The sequence below is a fragment of the Pinus tabuliformis genome, chromosome 4_2 (genome assembly GCF_031772625.1).
Source record: "Pinus tabuliformis cultivar Carrire ecotype Pingquan chromosome 4_2, CPIR1, whole genome shotgun sequence".
Lineage (NCBI taxonomy): Eukaryota > Viridiplantae > Streptophyta > Pinopsida > Pinales > Pinaceae > Pinus > Pinus tabuliformis.
In genome coordinates, this window is record NC_142304.1 from 489,506,681 (window position 1) to 489,530,122 (window position 23,442).

The window sequence follows — 23,442 nt, forward strand, 5'->3', positions numbered from 1 at the left end:
AGTATACCCAAGTGCGTCTGGAGAAATCATCAATGAAAGTTAAGAAATACTTGCAGCCAGAGAATGAAGCAACAGGAAGTGGACCACATAAATCACTGTGCACAAGCTGTAAAGGGGCTGAGGCGTGCCAAGAGGCACGTTTTTCAAAACTGTCCCAATGATGTTTTCCGAGTACACATCCGGAACAAACACCATCTCTACAAGATACCATAGGAAGACCTGTCACCATATTTTCTTTACATAGATGCTGAAGGGAGCGATAGTTTAAGTGACCAAATCGCTCATGCCAAAGTTTGCTCACTTCATCATTATGAGCAACAAATACTGAGGGAAGATTTGATGACCCAAAGTTGTGAAACTTATACAACCTTGTGGAATCATTAGCAATACCAGTAGCTAGAATCTGTTTAGGATCTCTTAGATCCTTGATTACAACATCATGAGGTGAAAATTCAACAATTTTACCTTCACCTGAATGAGTGATCTGATATACAGATAGAAGGTTGCAGGATAAGGTTGGAACACATAATACATCATTAAACTAACCATTGTCTAGATGAACAGTTCCAGTCCCTACAACATTAAGAGATCTATCATCACCAACATATATCTTTTTGGTGTTACAATCATTTAAAGAAGAAAACATGGCTTCGTTTTTGGCCATGTGATAAGAGGCTCCAGAATCAATGAGCCACTCATGAGAATGAGAAGAAGAAGATACATTTAATGCATAACCAGACTGAGATGATTGACAACGACACGCAGAAAGTGCCATTCCTGAAGATGAAGTTGAAGTTGAAGTTGAAGAATGCTCCACATGGATGTTATGTTTCTTCATTGCGGCTTCCAAGGCTTCCATCTTCTTAAAGCATTTAGATTCTAAGTGGCCATCTCGATTACAAAAGTTACAATGTCTATCAGTCTTCTTCCATTTGTTTTTATTGGTCTTATCATTTTGCTGAAATGATCTTTCATTTTGAGGCTGAGTTTGCTTAGGACCCTTGTTTGGTTTAGGACCATTCTTTTTAGGATATGACTTCTTAGAATTCTTTGAATTTGGTTGCTGCTGGGCGGCTAACGCTTTCTTGGAAGAGTTTCCAAGATCAAGAAGACCAAGGTGTAAGAGTTTTTCTTGTTCTCTTATTAAAGAATCACAAAAAGAGTCAAAGGAAGGGGCCTTGTAGTCTTTTCCTTGAAAAATGAAAGCTTCCCTTGTAGAATGGAAGGTGGAAACAAATACAGAGTAGGCTGGTCCCAACTTAGTAAGGATGGAATAAATAAGGTTACTATCTTCTTTCTTAACCTTAACACCTTCCAAGAGATATCTAAGGGTCTTGAATTTGGACAAGAAATCTTCAATGCAAGAAAAATTATTAGGATCCAATGTAAGCAACTCATTTTCAAGTTGATGGGCTCTAATTTCATTTTTAATCCCAAAAACTTTAGTGATTTGTTCCAATGCTTCATGAGGAGTTTCAAGTTCTGCAATATGGAATCTAAGATCAGGAGAAATAGACATCCCTATCAAACCACGTGCTTGATCTTGTCTATTTTCCCATTTTGCAGCCTTGTCTTCATCTTTTGGTTTCTTCTCTTGGCCTGTGGCTATTCTGTAGAGACCTTTACTTCTAAGTAAATCTTCCATGTAGGATATCCATTGGAAGTAGTTAGTGCTGTCAAGAATGACTTGGCATGGACTTTCCATTTAAAAAAAAAAAAACTGAAGCTGAAGATGCTGAAAGTAAGTGTTCCAATGGATAGATCTCGAAAAATTAGGCTGTTTTAAAAAAAACGGCTCTGAAAAAGGCTTCCGGATGAAGAAGTTATGGCTTTTTGAAAAAAATTTGATGAAGTTGCCGGCAAAGTGCGCGAATGTGCGGAAATGAAAAAATCCGCCCCCACAAAATGGAGACTTGAACCCAAGACCTCTACTCTCTTAAAATAGCTTTGAACCAATTGATCTATACAAAAAATTTGAGAGAGAGAGAGAGAGAGAGGGGGGGGGGCCTTGGTTTGCGTGCTTGCCTTGAGAAAGCTCTTTTTCCCTACAAAACACAAAACACAAAACCCAACACGGACATGCAAAGAAAACGAACCTTATGGCTCGAAGTTAGCTTTAGCCAAAAAACTAGATATTTTCAAAAATGAACCTTGTGGCTCAAAGTTAGCTTTGGCCGGAAACTAAATATTTTTCTCAATGTTTCTGTTTTTCCAAGTTCACACTCAGGTGCAGGGAAAAGAGCATACGCATGAGAAAAAAAACTTCCTTTCTGTTTCTAATTTGCCCAGATCGCACAGAGTCGCAGGGTAAAGAGCATACGCAGAAATGAAAGGTATAGATCTGGTAATAAAAAAGGCTAAATAAACAGAAACCGAAATAAGCAGAGAGAAAATAACAGTAAACTGCAAATAAAGACTGTATACCTCCAGATCTAAAAAATGATGCAGCTAGGGCTACCAAAAACCTTTTCGCATGAAACGAAAGGGGTTCCTCACTGGAACAGATGCTCCAAACACAACAGAGCAGTCCTCTCGGCCCGAAAGCAGTCAGAAACAGCAGATCTAGGAAACGGCATTCGGATGCAGTTCTACCGGCTTCAGATTTGGATCACCAATGGACGCGGCCCTCAAATAGCTCTGATACCATGTAGGAATTTACAGGGTAAGTTCCTCAGAAAGAACACCAAAAGGACACTGCTCACAACCAGATCACAGATCAATACACCAGTATTTTTGACGTGGTTAAAACCCTCAAAGAGGGAAACAGTCCACGGCCTGCGCCAACGTGGCTACTACAGGCAATTTATTAATCAAAGAATGAAAATTTACATAAGCTTCTCTCATGCACGGATTACCCGAACAATGACCCTCCATGCGCTTTAAATAGAACTCATGGACCAATCGGTTGTCAAGCCACGGATCAAGTGTCGGTAATACCGAGGAGAGAGTGAACCGTCGGATCACTACATATCGTGACCATCGGATTGTAAGTTACAAAATGTACAACGGTAAAGAAACACACTTTACCTAACTCTATACTAGACCAAGTTGAACTTAACTATTTCCTATGTGTCGGAATATCCTAACAATTGATCTGAACTTAAACAAGAACACAACAAATCATAGATATAACCATAAATATAGAGATGCAGCAGAAATAACACTTCATTTCATTAATATCAAATACTGAAATATGCTTACAAATAGAAATGGAAATAAACTAGCTTGGGTAATGGTAGCTTATCTCTGAGAAGAGATGTGGCGACTACATGCTTCTGAGTTGTGTTACAATGAAGCTCACAGGGCTATTTATTATTAAGAAACTATGGAAAACCCTAAACATCAAAAAACCTAACCCTAGGAGATGAACCACCAAAACCGTGGACCCCGTTTAGGTAAATTGGTACATCAACTTCCCGGGGTCATAACTTTGGCATACGATCTCCATTTGGCTATCATAATACCTCGTTTCAAAGATATCGAAGAGGAGGCTAAAAGAAAATCATAAATGTATTTTGGGGATATTTTAGTCTCTCTGTTTTCCCTAAAAATGTCGTTTAGGGCCTCAAAACGGCTCCGGAATTTCAGGACTCGAAAAACAGCCAAAAATAGTAAATTGTGCTACAATTAAGGAAACTCAAAAACTGAAAGAGACAATGTTGGGGGTCCAAGTGGAATAGGTGGGTGGACACCAATATCCACCTGGATCATCTCCTCAAGGCTTTGCATGCATCTTGTACCTCAAGCGCATATAGGTTCTTGACTCGCACACCGATCTGTTTCAACAGTTCCGTGGCGATTATGGCTTGATGGGGCTTGGACCCAGGTTCAGAGTTAGTTGCACTAACCAGCAAAACCCTATACCACCAGCCCATTCGGCAGCAACCCGCGTAGCGCAGGCTGCAATCTCACCTGAGGCAGTATTGGGGGATGCTAGAACCAAGTTTCTGCATCCAGAGGGTTATGTGAAGTGTTTTCTACAGATCTATGGCTTTATCTTGATCTTTGTGAACCCTAACCCTTGAAACCCAGAACTAACAGTAAATAAAATTTAACAGATTTTTGTCCTTCCCCGATTGCGCTAAACATGCATAACATCATATAAATAAGAGATCTACATCTTCGTGAATCTATTAAGTACTTTAACCAATTAAATGTATTCAACAGTTCATAAATACAACAACTTCATAAATAAACAGTAATACACAGTTACACAAATATCACTTCAAAATATGTCTTTATTATGCTTCATATTCTCAATTAGAAACTCTTTCCAACCCTGCGCACATAGCTTCAGGGGCCCGCACACTTAGTTGCGGACTTAACAAGGTCTCCACGAACACACCTGCAGGAGCCTTCCCCTTCACCCAAGTACAAAATAGACAAATTTAGATCCAACTCATGCACTTCCTACTTAGCCTACCTATGACTCTTCTATGCCTTCCTTTTATACTCTTCCTTCATGACAATACCATGGTCCGTGAACCATGGGTGGGTCTCAAAACAACTTAGCTTTAAAAAACTAAGGGGATTTGACCTTTCTAAACCCCCTTTTACTCCTATTGACCCATGCTACTCGTGCTCCACTCCTCAAAATGCGGAGACTTTACAATATATTTAAAAACTTAACAAAACTTTAACAAAATCTAACCCAAGGGACCCTGTCCCAACAGGCCCCCAACACAAAGTCGTGACTCGTCCCGAGTCACTCTGCTGGTGTTCCCTCAAACTTTGCTTGTAGGCTGCTGAATTCGATCTCCAATGCCTGAATATCTACTATTCCCTATGTGACGTCCTGGCGAACTTCTTTGACCAACTTCTCTGTCGTTGGACCTTCCATTGCAAGGCCCATGGTCCTCGTTGTCTATTGAAGGGCCTTTAGCTTGCCCTAGATAGTCTGAGATAACTAGCTTGCCTCATCAACCCATGCCTGTGTTTGCACTACAATTATGGACACTTTTTTGGATAGCTTTTCGATCTGTTCCTGTAGAGTCTTTCCTTCCTAAAGTCTGGTGAACCTTTGCACATGTGCAAGGGTCCGTGATGTCACTCGGATCTCATCAAAATGAAGTTGTCTATTGCAGATGTCTGCTTTGATCTTCTACATGTTTTCACCCTCCTGCAACGAGACCCACATTTCCATTGTGTGCTCAAATAATTGGCTGTAGTCCTTGACTGTAGCAGCCAAAGTTGTCATATCTGCTTTAATGGAATCTTCGCGCTGCTCTTTGACCTCCAGAGGTGTGGCTGGCTCCAACTTCATTTGAATCTTTGAAATCTGTAACTGCAGCTCAAACCACACCTTTCTGATTTCCTCCTTGGATTCCTTCAACGGAACAGCTAACTTGTGAATTTTCTCTGCAGATGCTGCCTCGGCTAGAATTTGGAGCTTAGGTAGCTCGCTGCACACTTGGGTAAGGGTGACCTCTAGCTATTGATTTCGTTGCATCACCTCATCGCAGGCCTACAAAGCCTGTGCTTTCTCTACAAAAATCTATTCATTGTTATTCTTTATTTCTTCGATATTCAATAGAGCTATTTTCTCCTAGACGCGGAGCTCATTTGAAATTCCTTCGTGCAGCTCGAGCAAGGTCTGGATAGGTAGTGCTGCAATGTTGATACTCATGTTAGTCATATGTAGCAACCTAGCCTGATCCTTAGTTTTTTTGACATGCAACAAACCCTTTGGCATCATCACTGTGTGGAGCTTTGTAGTTAGTTATGAATTTGATATCCCTCTCACCTGACTCACCCTAGCTTGACTTGCGCTCACTTGAACCACGCTCACCTGGATTAGTTCTTTCTGGACCTGCAATTCTTTTAGACCTTGTTGCACTTTTTCCAGTACATTCTTGTACTAGTCCTCGATGTGCCCCCATATGTTTTCCATCACAGAGTGGACAACATCACTAATCTCATCAAGGTCCACCTATGTGAGAGCTAATGGTTCAGTACCCGCAGAATTATCAGACTTCTGCTTCTTGTGTGGTCTTGTCTAACTACGCTTCTATCTCTTGCTGATCTTGAAGGGGGATTCTAAGTTCTTCGATCTGACATAGGGGTTTTCACCCCCCTTCCTCTTCATCTGCGGTTTCTACTTCAAAATTTGTGTACTTTGTATTAGGCTCTTCGAGGTCAATGGTGACCAACGTTGTTTCTACCTACATATCTTTTTCCTTCTGTGCTTTCTTCTCTTTCTTAGAAGCCTTCTGTGCTTCATTCTTTTTGTCTTTCTTGGCCTCTGTTGCAGTGGGTATTTTCCCTGTTTCTACTTCTGCGGCCTTACTTGTTCCTGTGGCTTCGCCAGATGGGGTGAGCCAATCATTTGACCATTTTCTGATGACCCCCATAATATCGTCCTCTGCGAATACATAAGGTAACTTGTTCCATGTTCCTGTGGCATCCTTCTTTGCGCACATGAACAGATGGTGAAAATATTCTTTGAAGTATGCTACATCTTTGTACTACACATGTAGAATGGGTGACAACCATGGCCATTGGTAGATCACCATGCATAGGTCCATCTTGACTAGGAGCCAAAATTTTTTATTCTCCATCACTCTTGTGGGCTCCTTGGAGGCCCACAATGAAGCGTACCGCGCAACTTCACAAACATCAGGATCTATTGCAGGAAACTACGAGTCGTTCGGTGCGTGCCACATAACCAATGCAATCAATAATAACAACCAAGCATAGTGGAATTCCTTGCCCTCCTCCTGGGCTTCGCGGAAATCCGCCAAGAATTCTTTACACAAATAGCCCACCCAGTTGCACTGGATACATTGGTTGCACTGCGTAGCCAAGGAAACAATAGGGGCCAACACTTCATCTGTACGACACATCCACATTATTTTTCTGGCCAAAATGGAAGCAAAAAACCTCACAGATTTTTTGGATATGGAGCTAACAATGTAGCCCTGGGACTTCTCCACTAACCCAAAGTCACTCTTCATTTGGTCTGCCAACTTCTTTTCCTGTGACTTGCCCACGAAGGCATCATCTGGGTTCATGCCTTAATAGGGGAGCACGATGATCCTCCTTATCAAAATCCCATCGTGCACCAATGCCAGCAATTGGCACACAGAAATCAGATTGATATTACTTCGCCCAAAATGAGGCACATACAACATGTTTAAAAGACCCGTGCATTGGATTCTAGCCGCCCACTTTATTGGCTCTACCCTTGTGACTCCTGCTTCTTCATAATATATGGATCTCAAATAATTGCTAGGCTGAAACTGAGGGTACTTTGCAAAATCATTCAGATCCCGGTCCTCCATCTTCAAATACGGTACGTGGGCCAACATCTTGCCCTCTATGGGTATATGCTCTGGTAATAACGAAGTGACTAGCTGATATTTTAATGCATCTGAGTCCTTAGAGACCATGGATGTTGGTGTTGAAAATAATACTGAGAGGGGGGGTGAATCAGTATTATCAAGCCAAATATTCTCTTTTTCAAATTCAGATGATATACACTACTTCAGTTAATTAAACCTGCGTATATACGCAACTATGTCGAAATAAAACCGCGTATACAATGCAAGCTTATAATTTACTTTATCAGTCAGATGTTGATTGTTAATATGTGTATCAGAATCAATTAACCAGTAACCAGGAACAGTAAAAATAGAGCAGAATATAATCACACACAAGAACACAAGATATAAGGTGGAAACCCAATGTGGGTGAAAACCACTTGTTGCAATTTGTCTCTATCTTCTTTTAATTAGAAACTTCCTTTTACAATGTACTGGTGTAGTCCTATACCAGTATGCAGGCTGCAACCTACAGAGAGCTACAACCCTCTCTCATTCTCCAGCTTCTCCTGGAAGGGAGCTACAACCCCCTTAGCTCTTGCACTAGCCAAGATACTAGTACGTAGGTGCTGGCCTACAGAAGGCTACAACCTTCTCTTTCTTCTAGGGACCACGTTTCATAAATTTTCACACTGGATCCACAAATAACATCAATCAAACATCAAGAATTTCTGCATTAACCAATCACCTTCTCACCAATCAAAACTAAATCAAAATAGACACTTCTCTGACGACTGTACCCAGATCATAGTAACAGTAACCACACACCAAATTTAAACCCGAAAAACTGCAGCAATAAACAGAAGCAGCAAGATCACAACTCAAAATATATACGCTACTTTAATAGCCTGAAACCTGCATGCATACGCTTCTGCGTATGGAACAACTTGCGTATACGCTATTTTCCTTCACTGAACCAGTGTATATATGCACCTTCGCTGAACTGAACCTGCGTACAGATCTACAAAAGACAACTCACTCTTTCAAATATTCAGACAATAATTAACCCAGATTATCAGATTTATAGATCACGCATGCGCCATATATAACATATCAAAATCATGCAAAGATATTATCATTCAAGCCAAGATATTATGGCCCATCAATAGAACTTATCCTTCTTTGTGCTAAGGTTCCTCCTTCATTCAGATCCAGATCTGCTCCACAACGCTAATCACCAATATTTCAGATCTCACACTTTATCAGATATTCAATAATAATTCAGATAATAATTTGCCACATGATCTCCTTCCTCTTTTATAGTTTTAGGCCTTCCACAATACCATGGTCCAAAACCATAATAAACCAATACCACGGACCCAATACTTGAGATCAACACTTCTGACGAGGTACCATGGTCCAAAACCATAGGTTCAAATACCAAGGACTAACTACCATGGACCAAGGGTAAGTTCTCCAACATATACGTGCTTTTCCTTTCATGAAAGTGCGTGTATACGCATACGCGCCTTTGAAATGTCTAACCAGCGTGTATATGCGTTTTCGTCTAGATGAACCTGCGTATATATCGTTTCCTTCATTCTGAAGGCCTAAACTGAGATCTATTACCAAAGAGAGTTGCCATCAAGGACAACACCTGTGCCATCGCTCCAAACCTGTGTCATAATGCCAACAATCTCCCCATTTGGACTTGATGGCAACCCAAAATCCTCAAAGGCATTCTCCCCCTTTGTCACCAAGGGTAAAGGGTTGTGCTCCCCTTGAGTGCATGCTGAAATTTCTGCCCTGTTGTGTTGACCATGCTCCCCCTGACTGTAGGCAAGATCTGCAAAATATGTTCTTTAAGAAGAACCATGACTTATACATCATAAAAGACCTTCCTATCACCAAAAGACTCAATACATACATCCATCACCCAACCAAGTGGGGATACATCAGAAATTTACATATGAAAACCAAGTTCATTACATGTTCATCCCAGGCATAGTGGGGAAACCAAAAATAGGCCGTTACATGACCTTGACACCATAAAAGAGATACCACAAAAAGATACATGACATAGAGACGAAATATCTAGAATAAGACTTATGAAAGTCACCAATAACTGATAGCAGCAGCATCTGTCAATCACCATTCAAATCAGCAACCAAGATTTCCTTCTGTTCTCCTGCGACCTTTGTTCCACCTGAAACCAACAACAGCTATGAACTAGAACCAAAAGATTCTAAGATAATGCCAACAATGCATTATTACAAGATTATCTACTCCCCCTGAACCTATGCCGGATGGTCTCTGACAGAACCATATCAGAATATCTTCAACCAAATCCTGTCCCTACTGATATCCATCAAACCTCCATATACATGATTGTCTCTGCACAAACCGGCGTATGTACGCAGATCCTCCTCAGGCAACTCACGTACACCCATTTTTCTCTGAAACAGGCGAGTTTTAACAACAAGATGATACATCAACTACTCCCAGCTTCTGTCTGAGGTATTCAAATGTCTCCTTGGGTAGTGGTTTGGTGAGAATATCAGCAACTTGTTCCTTAGAAGGAGCATACTCTAATTTGACCTTTTGTTCCAACACTTGTTCCCGGAGAAAGTGATACTTGATCGGTATGTGATTGGTCTTTGAATGCATGACTGGGTTCTTTGAAATGTTGATTGCACTTGTATTATCACACAAGATGGAGATAGGTGGTGTACAAGTGATTTGAAAGTCCTGCAAGGTTTGCATCATCCAAAGAAGTTGAGTGCAGCAAGATGCAACGACCACATATTCCGCTTCAGCTGTAGATAAAGCAATCGAACTCTGTTTCTTGCTGAACCAAGATACTAATCTGGAACCCATAAATAATGCACCACCACTTGTGCTCTTCTTGTCATCCACATTTCCAGCCCAATCTGCATCTGTATAAGCATGAAGAGTGAGATCTGTATCTCTAGGATACCATAAGCCATAGTTTTGAGTTCCTTGAAGATACTTGAAATTTCTCTTCACTGCCTGAAGATGAGTTTCCTTTGGATTTGCCTGAAATCTTCCAACTATTCCCACTGCATGCATGATGTCTGGTCGAGTACCTTTCAAATAAAGTAGACTTCCAATCATAGATCTATAGGTTGGTTGATGTACTACTGTTGATTCATCATTTGCACTGAGACTGCATCCTGTAACCATAGGAGTACATACTGGTTTCGAATCTTCCATGCCATACTTTTTTAGAATATGCTTGAGGTACTTGGTTTGAGACAAGAAGATACCACCTTTATTTTGTTGGATTTGCAATCCAAGAAAGTATGTTAGTTCTCCAAGCAAAGAAAATTTGAATTCTTTCTGCATCACCAAGGCAAAGCTTTGACTCATAGCTTCTTCATTGTTGCCAAAGATAATATCATCTACATACACAACAAGTATTAGCAATTTGTCATTTTCAATTTTTATATAAAGATTGCTATCTGCTGATCCTTTTGAAAAAACTTGTTGATGAAGATATCTGTCCAAGTGGTAGTACCAAGCCCTTGGAGCCTGTTTAAGACCATAGAGAGCCTTTTTCAGTCTGCATACAAGATTTGGATCATTCCCAAGAATGAAACCATCTGGCTGCTCAATGTATACTTCTTCTTCTAAGTCTCCATTCAGAAAGGCTGATTTCACATCCATTTGAAATACTTTGAACTTCTGAAAGCTTGAGAGAGCAAGGAACATTCGGATGGCCTCAAGTCTTGCAACAGGAGCAAAAGTTTCTTCAAAGTCTATTCCTTCTTGTTGAGCATACCCTTTGCAAACAAGTCTGGCCTTGTTTCTAATTACTTCCCCGTTTTCATTCAACTTATTTTTGAAGACCCATTTTGTCCCTATGACATTCTTATCTTTTGGTCTAGGAACCAACTCCCAAGTGTTGTTCTTTTCGAGCTGCTCAAGTTCTTCATCCATTTCCTTGACCCAACATTCATATTTGCATGCCTCTCTTACATGTTGTGGTTCAGTGGAGGAGAGTAATGCCAAATAGCTTGAAGCTTCTGCAATTGTTCTTCTTATTTGTATGCCTGCCTCTTTCTGCCCCAAAATTTGAGATTCTGGATGATTCTTCTGAACATACCTGGATGGAGACTTCTCTTCTATCCTTATTTGTTCCTCTGGTGCCTCTTGAGGTTCTTCTTCATCATCAGTCTGATTTGGAGAGTAGTCTTCATCCTCTTCGATATTTTCATAATTTACTTGCCTAGGAATGTATCCTTTTTCATCAACCACTACATCAATGTTGTCAACAATTCTTCCAAGTCTTTTATTGTAACACTTATATGCTTTGCTGTGGGGAGAGTAACCAAGGAGAATTCCTTCATCTACTCTAGGTTCAAGTTTGCCAAGCTATTCATCATTATTCTTAATATAGCATTTGCTTCCAAAAATTTTGAAATGCTTTACCGAAGGAGACTCACCATACCAGAGCTCATGAGCAGTTTGAATGATGTTCACTCGGACATTTGTTTTGTTGAGAATAAAAACCGCATCAAATGCAGCTTCACCCCAGAAGGTTGCGGGAGTTCCGAACTCATCAAGCATAGCACGAGCCATTTGTTGAACTATTATGTTCATCCTTTCCACCACTCCATTTTGCTGAGGAGTCCTAGCTATAGAGAATTCCCTTCTTATTCCATGTTCTTCACAGAAATAGAAAAATTCATTTGAGGTAAACTCCCCACCTCTGTCAGACCTGAGACACTTAATTTTGTGATCTGATTCATTTTCATCTAAGGCTTTGAAAGATTTGAATTTTTCGACTGCTTCGTCCTTATGTTTCATAAGTCCTAACCAAACCATCCTGGAGAAGTCATCAATGAATAATATAAAGTATTCTTCTCCTCGAGGTGACCTTGTCCTAAATGGACCACATACATCTGTATGGACTAGTTCAAGAGGCCTGCTGGCTGAGCCTTCCTTCTCAGGGAAGTTAGTTCTGGTTTTCTTACCAAACTGACATGATTTGCATATGGTGTTGTCTGGAATTTTGATATCTGGGAGACCACGAACTGCTTGATATTTGCATGCTTTCCTTATTTGTGAAAAGCTTAGATGCCCCAACCTCCGTTGCCATAACCAGTGTTCATCATCCTTGCTCAAATAACATTGTTGTTGTCCTTCTTCAGATATGTATAAGTTATTTGGAGTTCTTCTGCCTTTGATCAATGTTTTTCCTGTATCAAGATCACGAACACTACATCCAGTTGATCGAAATATTACCTCGGTTCCTTGATCGCACATCTGACTAACACTCAGGAGATTATGCTTCAAGCCATCAACATACAAAACGTTTCCATCTTTGACCCTTTCTTTCAAATGAGCAGTGCCTTTTCCTTTTATGACTGCAGGGCTATCATTTCCAAAAGAGACTTTCTTTCCCTTTTCTAAAACACTATATGATTCAGGTTTTTCTTTATCACCTGTCATATGCTTCGAACATCCACTGTCGATGTACCATAGATTTTCCTATCCTTCTGCATAAAAAGCTATCCCACATCTTTCTGATTGTGGTTCCTTCATTCTCCATGTTCTGGCATTTGGGGTTTGTTCCTTCTAAGTTGTCTTCCGAAGCCTGCGCCTGCATTCAGACTCTTCATGACCGAAGTTATTACAAATAGAACATTCAATTTCATTTTCAAGGGCAGAAAAATTGTTATAGGTCCTCTTCATGATTCCAGACATACTTCTTTGTTTTTGAGCTTCTCTAATCATGATTGTCTTATAGGAAACACATTGAGCTGCTTTGTGACCAAAGTTATGGCAAGAGAAACATTGCCCATCGAAGAAACTTCTGCAATTATCAAATCTATCATCCAACCGATTGTAGTTTCTACGAACATCCATTCTTGAGGAAAATTGGGAAGATTTTACCTGTGGCTAGTTGTAGCTTCAGTTTGTCCTTAAGGTAGTTTGCCCCTGATTTTCTTGATAATCTTTTTTCGTTCTAGAGGTAAACTGTCCCTGATTTACCTGATGATTTCTATTAGGCCTTTGCTCGCTCCTCCCTGCTGCATCAAGATAACTTTTGGAGGTGGATTCTTGAGATGCTTCTCCATTATATCCCAGACCTGTCTTGATTAGTGTAGAACGCTGCACATTGATAATCTCATCCAGAGTTTCAGATCCTTTAACAAATCTAAGATTAAGATTTTTTGTTTTCTCAATCTCTTTTCTATGACCAACAATTTCACATTCCAATTTTTCAAGATGTTTTTCCCTTTCAGCCAGTTGACATTGCAGAGAATCAATAATCACATTTTTCTCTTCTAAGAAAATTTTGAGATTAGAAATCTCTTCATAAAAACCTTCTTCATCTATAGCATCCATGTAATCATCATCTTCAAAATCCATTAAAAGTTTATAATCATTACCTCGTTCATCTTCATCACTATTTGAAAGTCCATCACTATCTTCATGAGTGTAATAGCTTTTCTTATTTGCATTCTGTTTCTTGTTCCATCTAATAGGTTCCTTCCCCTTATCAATCTTATCCTTATGAGGACATTTGGCAGCATAGTGACCAACTCTTCCACAAGCAAAGCATTTGAAAGGTAACTTACCTCGGAATTGTCCAGCACCCTGTTGAAGATTTTTGACAAAATTTGATTCTTCTTCTTCTGACATGTGTCCTAACTCATAGTACTATCCTTTGCCGGAAGCCTTGAAGGCAGCTTCTCTCCTATCTGATGGACCTCCTTTTCTCATTTCATACGCAGTTAGAATTCCATGCAGCCGTGACATTTTAAGGTTTTGTAGATTCTCCTTTTCTTCTCTTGCAGAAACTTTAGATTCAAACCTAGGTGACAAAGATCTTAGAACTTTTTCAACCACAACAACCTATTTTATTTCTTCACCCAAGTTTTTCATACAATTAACTATCTCATCTAAACGAAGAAAATAGTTAGCCACACTTTCATCATTGTACATTCTGAGATTTTCATACTGAATTCTGAGGGTTTGAAGTTTTGCTTGTTTTACCTGATCATCTCCTTCATAGCTCAGTACAATCTTGTCCCATATTTCTTTTGCGGATTTAAACTGCATAACCTTGACAAATTCTGATTGAGATAGGCATCCTAATAGAGTATTGACTGCCTTTGCATTTGTTTCATATTTCTTCTTCTCAGCCAGACCTGTAGGAGTTGTTGATGGAAAAGTATACCCTGTTTCTATGATATCCCAGACTTCTGTACCAAGAGATTGAAGATAGGCAGTAACTCTTACCTTCCAATATACGAAGCTTGTCCCATCAAAAATCGGTGGCCTAATTGATGCTTCCCTCTCGTAGTTGCTCATGATGAACGATCTTCCTTCAAGCAATCAAGCTTCTTCTGAAGGACCTGGCTCTGATACCAATTGTTGAAAATAATACTGAGAGGGGGGGTGAATCAGTATTATCAAGCCAAATATTCTCTTTTTCAAATTCAGATGATATACGCTATTTCAGTTAATTAAACCTGCGTATATACGCAACTATGTCGAAATAAAACCACATATACAATGCAAGCTTATAATTTACTTTATCTGTCAGATGTTGATTGTTAATCTATGTATCAGAATCAATTAACCAGTAACCAGGAACAGTAAAAATAGAGAAGAAGACAATAACGCACAAGAACACAAGATATAAGGTGGAAACCCAATGTGGGTGAAAACCACCTACTGCAATTCGTCTCTATCTTCTTTTAATTAGAAACTTCCCTTTACAATGTACTAGTGTAGTCCTTTACCAGTACGTAGGCTGCAACCTGCAGAGAGCTACAACCCTGTCTCGTTCTCCAACTTCTCCTGGAAGGGAGCTACAACCCCCTTAGCTCTTGCACTAGCCAAGATACTAGTACGTAGGTGCTGGCCTACAGAAGGCTACAACCTTCTGTTTCTTCTAGGGACCACGTTTCATAAATTTTCAGACTGGATCCACAAATAACATCAATCAAACATCAAGAATTTCTACATTAACCAATCACCCTCTCACCAATCAAAACTTAATCAAAATAAACACTTCTCTGACGACTGTACCCAGATCACAGTAACAGTAACCACACACCAAATCTGAACCCAGAACACTGCAACAATAAACAGAAGCAGCAAGATCACAACTCAAAATATATACGCTACTTTAATAGCCTGAAACCTGTGTGCATACGCTTCTGCGTATGGAAAAACTTGCGTATACATTATTTTCCTTCACTGAACCAGTGTATATACGCGCCTTTGCTGAATTGAACCTGCGTACAGATCTACAAAAGATAATTCACTCTTTCAAATATTCAGACACTGATTAACCCAGATTATCATATTTATAGATCACGCATGCGCCATATATAACAGATCAAAATCATGCAAAGATATTATCATTCAAGCCAAGAGATTATGACCCATCAATATAACTTATCCTTCTTTGTGCTAAGGTTCCTCCTTCATTCAGATCTAGATCTGCTCCACAACGCTAATCACCAATATTTCAGATCTCACACTTTATCAGATATTCAATAATAATTTGCCACATGATCTCCTTCCTCTTTTATAGTTTTAGGCCTTCCACAATACCACGGTCCAAAACCATAATAAACCAATACAACAGACCCAATACTTCAGATCAACACTTCTGACAAGGTACCACGGTCTAAAACCATAGGTTCAAATACCAAGGACTAACTACCACGGACCAAGGGTAAGTTCTCCAACATATACACGCTTTTCCTTGCATGAAAGTGCGTGTATACACATACGCGCCTTTGAAACGTCTAACCAGCGTGTATATGCGTCTTCGTCTAGATGAACCTACGTATATATCTTTTCCTTCATTCTGAAGGCCTAAACTGAGATTTGTTACCAAAGAGAGTTGCCATCAAGGACAACACCTGTGCCATCGCTCCAAACCTGTGTCATAATTCCAACAGTTGGCTTCCTTGGTGGCATGTAAGGAGGCAGTCTAGATATAGGTTCAACTTCTTCTGCAGGGATATCCTCCAACCCCTTAGCCAATTCTTCTTCCTCCAAATCCTCAGGTTTTTGTCCATCATCCCCTTCTGCATTCGCTCCATAGGTATCTTTCTATGGGATTGGAGTATTGATTGAGGCTGGGGCTTCTTCACTTTGTCCCAGTCGATGTTGAAACAGGTGGTTTTAGTTGCATTCTTGGAGAGCGTGGTGCGGTAGTATGGGTAGGTGGTGTAGCAGTCATCTTGGAAAAGCTCTCCCAGAAGAGTTTCTTTTGCCACTCAGACAAATATCCCTCAAACCTAAGCCCCCTCTATGAAAATTCCTTCTCTACCTCTTGCCAATCTCGTCCAGACATACAACAACCTTCTATGGTCAAACTTAGGCGCAAAATCTCAAGACAATTTCTTTGGAAGAAAAGTGTCTAAATGTGGAGTGGGATGTTATATTTATAGCCCTTTTTGAATTCAAATCGAACAATTCCCTCCTGATATCCCTCATTAATGCTCCTTTGGTGGCAAATTTCCAAATATATGCTCCTTAAATTCTTTTCCCCTACTCCCTTTAACGGATAAATATCCATCCAATCATCTATTGTGCTTCCAACGGTCACTTTTTGGCTAGGCTGTGCAGGACCCACCTCACTAGCGCAGCTCCTTCGTCACAGCTCCCATCTGCGCCTTTCTCCTAACCTTCATGCAACCCATTCTCTTTGCCAAACTTTTCTCCTAGCGGAGTAGTTTAGAGTCCCAAACTTCCTTCCAACTGCCTAAAGTACTAAGACTGTAATGCATCCATGTAGTCATCGTGCAGAGGTGGGATCGCCCTTGTACAACTTCAACTGGCTCCCTTTGATTCTTCTTGGAAATAACTCCCCGTTCATCTTTGCGAGCTAAACTGCACCTCCATTTGTAATCTCCTTGATGATTTATGGTCCCAACCAATGCATCTGAAACTTTCCAGGGAACTTAGTAAACTTGCTATTATACAACAACACTATATCTCCATTTTTAAAGGTGCACTACTTAATGTGGCGATCATGCCATGCATTTTCTCTAGCCTTCTACACCTACTGATGAAAACCTGCCAAGAATCGATATTCTTCTAACTCAAGTATTTGTGCGAGGTGTTCTTCCATTATATCTTGATATTCCATCTCTGTGACTACAAAAATCCTCAAACTTGGCACTATGTACTCTATTGACATCACTACTTCTTGTCCATAAACTAGTCAAAATGGTGTATGTCCAGTCAACTTCTTACATGTAGTTCTATATGACCAAAGAAAAACTGGTATGCATACATCCCAATCATTCCTATTCACATTACATATCTTCATCAAATCATTCTCCAAGATATTATTGAAAGCTTCAACTGTTCCATTGGCTTGGGGATAGTATGACATGCTTTTCTGATGATACATCCAGAATTCTTCTAGCAAAGCAACAATCATTTCATTCAGAAAATGTGAACCCTTGTGGCTCATCAAAATATTAGAACAGTCAAACCTAGACAGAATGTACTCAAATATAAAATTTGTCATTGTCACCACACTGCAATCCTTCATGGGCTACGCCTTAGCCCACCTAATCAAGTATTATGTCGTTGTGATGTTGTAGCATGCTTCTGTCTTCCTTCTTGGTGGATGAATAGGTCTCATAAAATCTATTGCCCATTTGTCGAATGCCTATAACGAGTCTTGTGGGTTCAGAGGCAATTCATCCCTTCGCAATGACTTCCCGGTCCTCTGGCAGACATCGCATGCCCTACAATACTCCTTTGAATATTTTTGTACAGTTGGCCACCACAACCTATCTCTTAGGATCTTCTACGCAGTCGCCTTTCCAACATAATGTCCTCCAACAACTCCTCCATGTTCTTCGGCGAGGATATTTTGTCTTTCATAATCCGGAACATACTTGTACAAAACTTCATCCGCCCCCATTTTGTACAAGTGCCCTGTAATTACGGAGAAATCTGCAGCCTTAACCACCAATTCCTTCTTCTGGTGCATCATATATCCTTCGGGAGCTACATCCATAGACAGGAATTGGATTATATCCGCAAAATGTTCATCAACGACGCACACAACAAAGAGCTATGCGTCAGGAAATCCTTCATCAAGACTTGTAGGTTCTTCGCCATTCTCAATCTACGAAAGGTGATTGGGTCCAACATTTAATCTTCTTGGCTTCACAACTACTTCGAGGTCATTCTCCTAAAATATTAGTAACCACCTACAAATTCCCCCCCCTCCCCCCAACACAAGCTTGTTGACCAGGTACTTCAAATTTGAATTGTTTGTATACATTTTGAAGTGCACACCCAACAGATAATTCCTGAACTTTTGGAGTGCATATACCATCGCCAACCATTTTCACTCTGTGGTTGAATAATTCTTCTCCACCTTAGACAAATTTCTGCTTGCAAATGCGATTAGATGGTTGATATTTCCCGTGTCTGGTTGGGTTAAAACTGCTCCTAATGTTATGCAGGACGCATCCACATGTACATGAAATTATTTCTTCCAATCAGGGAACACTATAATAGGTGTTGTAACCATATTTTCCTTCAAAACATCTAAGATTTTCTGGCAATCATCATCCCAGCAAAATGTCGCATCTTTCTTCAATAATTTCTCCATGGGCGTAATGTTATGCGTGTATACCTGAATGAAATTTCTATACTATCATGTATGGCCCAAAGTTGTGTGCACCTATTTTACATTCCTCGGGGGATCCAAATTGATAATCACTACAATTTTAGTAGGGTCCACCATCAACCCTTTCTTACAAACAACGTGGCCCAAAAGTATCCCATATGGTACACAAAATATACACTTCTTCAAATTTAGGGAGATCTGATACTTCCTACAAGTATCCAGCATCATGCAAAGACTTGAAACATGCTTTTTAACTAATCTGGACACCGTCCAATCATCAAAGTAGAACTCCAAAATCTTTTGAATAAATTCCTTAAAGGTTGCGACTACCACCCTAGAAAAGATCGCAGCGGCATTCTTAATTCCAAAGGGCATAATTTATACTTAAAAGAGCCCCATTCTATGTTGAAGGTAATATTACTTCGATCTTGTAGCACGATCTTGATCTGGTGATATCTTGAGAATCCATCTGTAAAAGAGTATGCTTCTTGACCACCAACATTCTCCAAGAATTCATCTGTGAATGGCGTATGGAATGGATCATGTACACAAGCATCATTCAACTTCCTTAGATCTATGCAGATCTTGATTTCTCCCCTGTCTTTTTCTCTTTAACTACCATAGGACTAACCCAGTCCAATTATTCTACAAGGTCAATAATCCCTGTTGCAAGCATCTTATCCAGCTCTTCACGCACCTTTTCTTTGTATTTAGGATTCAATTGGTATGGATGTTGCTTTACCGGCTTTGCATATGGCTTTATATTGATCTTCATAACACCTAGATCACCTATTATCCCCTTTTGATCATAGAACTTTGTTGGAAAAAAGTCCTGATATTCAAGTAACAACTCCACGACCTTTTTCAACTGTGTCCTCATCCCAGTAATTGCCTATATTCGTGAACCTCGGTTGTGCTTCTGACCCAATGTTCACTTGCTTGGTCTTCAATGGTTTTGAAATGTTAGGAAGCTCTACCTTGGGCCCAATGACTTCGTGTTGTCGCTTTGACTCGAGGATACTGATATTCTTGGGATCTTCCTCACCTTATTTTGTGGTAACATTGTAGCACTCTAGAGCATGGTGCAACTTCGTGCTCTAGTCAAGTTGTACCCACGTGATAGGCTCTACAGATGTTCTGAATATCACAGCCTTTATTTCATGTAATGCTTCATCAATACATTCGAATTTGTCCTCAAAACTGAATGTCAGAAAAAATCTCTCCTTCATAACATCCCACTCCATGGTTCCATGTCACAACTCTGTTTCTAAGTACCAATTCATCAGAATAGTAGCCAAGGTGTTGCAGAATATATGTATCCATTCAGGCTGTGGTTCCTCTCCCCTTGCTTTCGTCCACTGATCTAGATGCTCGTGTGAATCATACTTCCCTATATATTTTTTAGTAATGCAATTATTTGCATAGTCAAATCACAACTTCATCATCCTTCGGTACTCCTTCCAGTCTACAAAATTTTCCTTATGTGTACCCTACCATCTGGCAGGCATAGCTCTCAGCGCGATGTCTAGTGCCTGTAACTGATGCTCCTTCGGTACATCCATTTAAAATTTCTAGAAATTAATTTACATCTTCTAAGCCATCATAATATGGTAAATTTTGTACCTCAGTGGATATACACCTGAGTGATTTAGTAAGTTTGTTGCATCGCAACATTGATACTTCATGCAATCTATTCTGCCAATTCTCAAGATCCTCATCTAAATCCGAGTTATAGGAGCTATCCTTTTCCCAAGTAATTCTTCCATCCATAGTAGGATTGATCCAATCCTCGTTCCGTGTAGTAAGCTTATATATTTGTTCAATATCATCCTCCTCATAGTAATCTTGGATTGGTTCAGTATACCGTGCACCTTCGGCTGGATCCAACGAAACAATGAATCTCAGTTCCTTCTTCTCAAAATTCATGTTGCGCTTCTTCAGGTTGATGACCGAATTCATATCAAATGCCCAATCAATTCCAAGCAGTACCGGGTAGGGATTACTATCATCCACTATTTCAATTAACTCAAAATCAACTATAGTGTGTGCCCCTTCAATGTCAATAATTTCTCCATGTAGGCATCCCATAGGAATAATCTTCTGTTAGTTCGCTATTCACATCTAAATTTGGGACCATTATAGCATCAAATTTCCCATTCTTTTGTAGGTATTTTTAGGCACACCAAATCTAAGATCACCTGGTCCATTTCAAATTCTCTGATTTGTGCAGTCAATCTCATCTCTCGACCAATCCTTTTCTTAATTTTGTGTACTTTACGCACTGCGCACTATTCAGGTAGAAAATTACCCTTGTAAATGCAGTCCTCTATTAAATATTGCAGTCCCTCCACTTCTTTCTGTTCCCTTAAGAGTTTCATGCAGGTTTACAAGAAGGATTTCAATACTGAGGGATCTGTCTCCTGTGTAGCAATGACCTCTTCAGGCTTCTCTATTCATGCATTCTGATTCTTTGATGTGGAAGCTCATGAATCCACAAATCTCTTCTTCGCCTCCATAAATGTTTCTTTTTCCTTATACAAATCAAATTCAGTATCCTTATCAGTAGCCCTAAGCACCCATGTATTCTCTTTTGGTTGTTTCCTTGCAGCTTTATCTTCCCCAGTAGCTATACTACTTCACATAACTATATTAACGCTTGGGCCATCCTCATGTGGTTTGAACCTCATCTTCTGGATGTTCTAAGTGGGTTGTTGGTTCTTCTTCTCTTGCACCTTTGCGATGAGTATAGGAAAATATTTTATTACGTGGTCAAACTATCGGAAATACTGATAAGAGGGGTGTTTCGGGTTCTAAAAATATCACACATAATGGCCTGGTTCCCCACAATTATAACAAATAATCTATCAGTGACCTCTTCAAACTCCTCCCCCTTGTCCTCTTCCTCGGCCCTAGAATCCTCCACACGCTGTAGGTGCGCCTTGATCCTGCTGTGGACGTGTCTTAGCCTATACTTTATATGTCAGAGTTCTATCCATCATTAAATCATAACTTCGGCAATTGTGCTCATCATGGCCTACAGACTTACAGAAATTGCAGAATCGTTGTTGGGGAGTCCATACAAACTTCTGCAACAAATGGAAATTGTCAGTTGAGTGTTTTCCTATTATTTGGAAAATAGCGCACCACAAAGTTACACCATTACTTGATCCAGTGGAATTTTCTGGCTTCAGGGGGTTAGAACGTCCCCCAATTAGATAGTTCTGACATACTGGGCAATGGTCCTTGTCATGACCATTTCCTTTGCACTTTAGGTAGCACACTTCAAAACAAGTCTCATTTTTACCTCTTTTCCCTTCTTGAGATCCTGCAACTCCATATGTAGGCTAGCTAGCTACATCTGAATCTACTACACTCCCAGATTCGTATCCTGAATAGGTGAAGCCTCCAACTTCATAGAAATTTCTAGTGCTTCAGCTTGCGATCCAATCTTCTATTACGACAATTGTAATCTCAAATGAGGCAACAACATAGAAATATAGCAGTCCTTACATTGCTCATCTAAAATCTGTATATTAGACTGTTGTAGTAGATATTTCATCCTTTGATTAATATCCCATGCAAATTCATTCACCTTCTGCTTAATTTCTTTGACCTTAGTCACATACCCGGCTTGAGACTTTGGCTTTCTGAATTCATTATTCATCGCATCTTTTGTGTCATTCAATGACACAGTTGGATTAGTCGTATTGTACTTAAGTCAGTGCCCTATCTTGCAATTATTTGACCAATTGCGCTTTCTTCATATCGTCATCCATTATCTATTGTGACTTCCACACAACATTTTCTACAAACCATAATTGATTAGGGTCTTCTATCCCTAGACCCCTACATATAGGCATCTTCATAGTGTTCACCATACTAAAAAGTGGAGGTGGAGGTGGAGGCATAGGTGTGTGAGGTCGAGGTGATGGTAGAGGTGGAGGCATAGGTGTGTGAGGTTGAGGTGATGGTAGAGGTGGAGTGGATGGATGTGGAATTACAGTAGTGCCCCAATCTACTGATTGCGGCGCACCTCTGGGCGTCTTCAGACTATTACTTTCTTCTTCGCTATCGAATGCTCGCAACAGAGGACTGTACTCATCAATTGTATCTAGATCTTTTCAAAATTGTTTTCCACGTCGCTAGCTCCTGTCGAGCCTCTTCTAAACATCAATTTAGTGGCATAACCCGTTTTTCGTACAATAGAATTTTAATCCAGGTTTTCAAAGACTTTAGATACTTACCTCTTGGTCCTTTGAAAAACCGGTGTTCAGCTTCACTATAACTGATAGACGTATCCTCCCAAAATACTATTGATGCAGTAATCAACAACCTTCACAACCTTGTATTCTGATCCTCTTAGGCACTTCACTAAATCTAGAGTCCACACAATAGGGTTAACCAACTTCCAGGTAGGTTTACCATCCACCAATTTATCCAACCATTCCTATAATTCACACAAAAACAGAAAAAGATAACTTTGTGTTCGTCTGTATATAGATATCTCTACAACCACTCTTCTTTTGACAG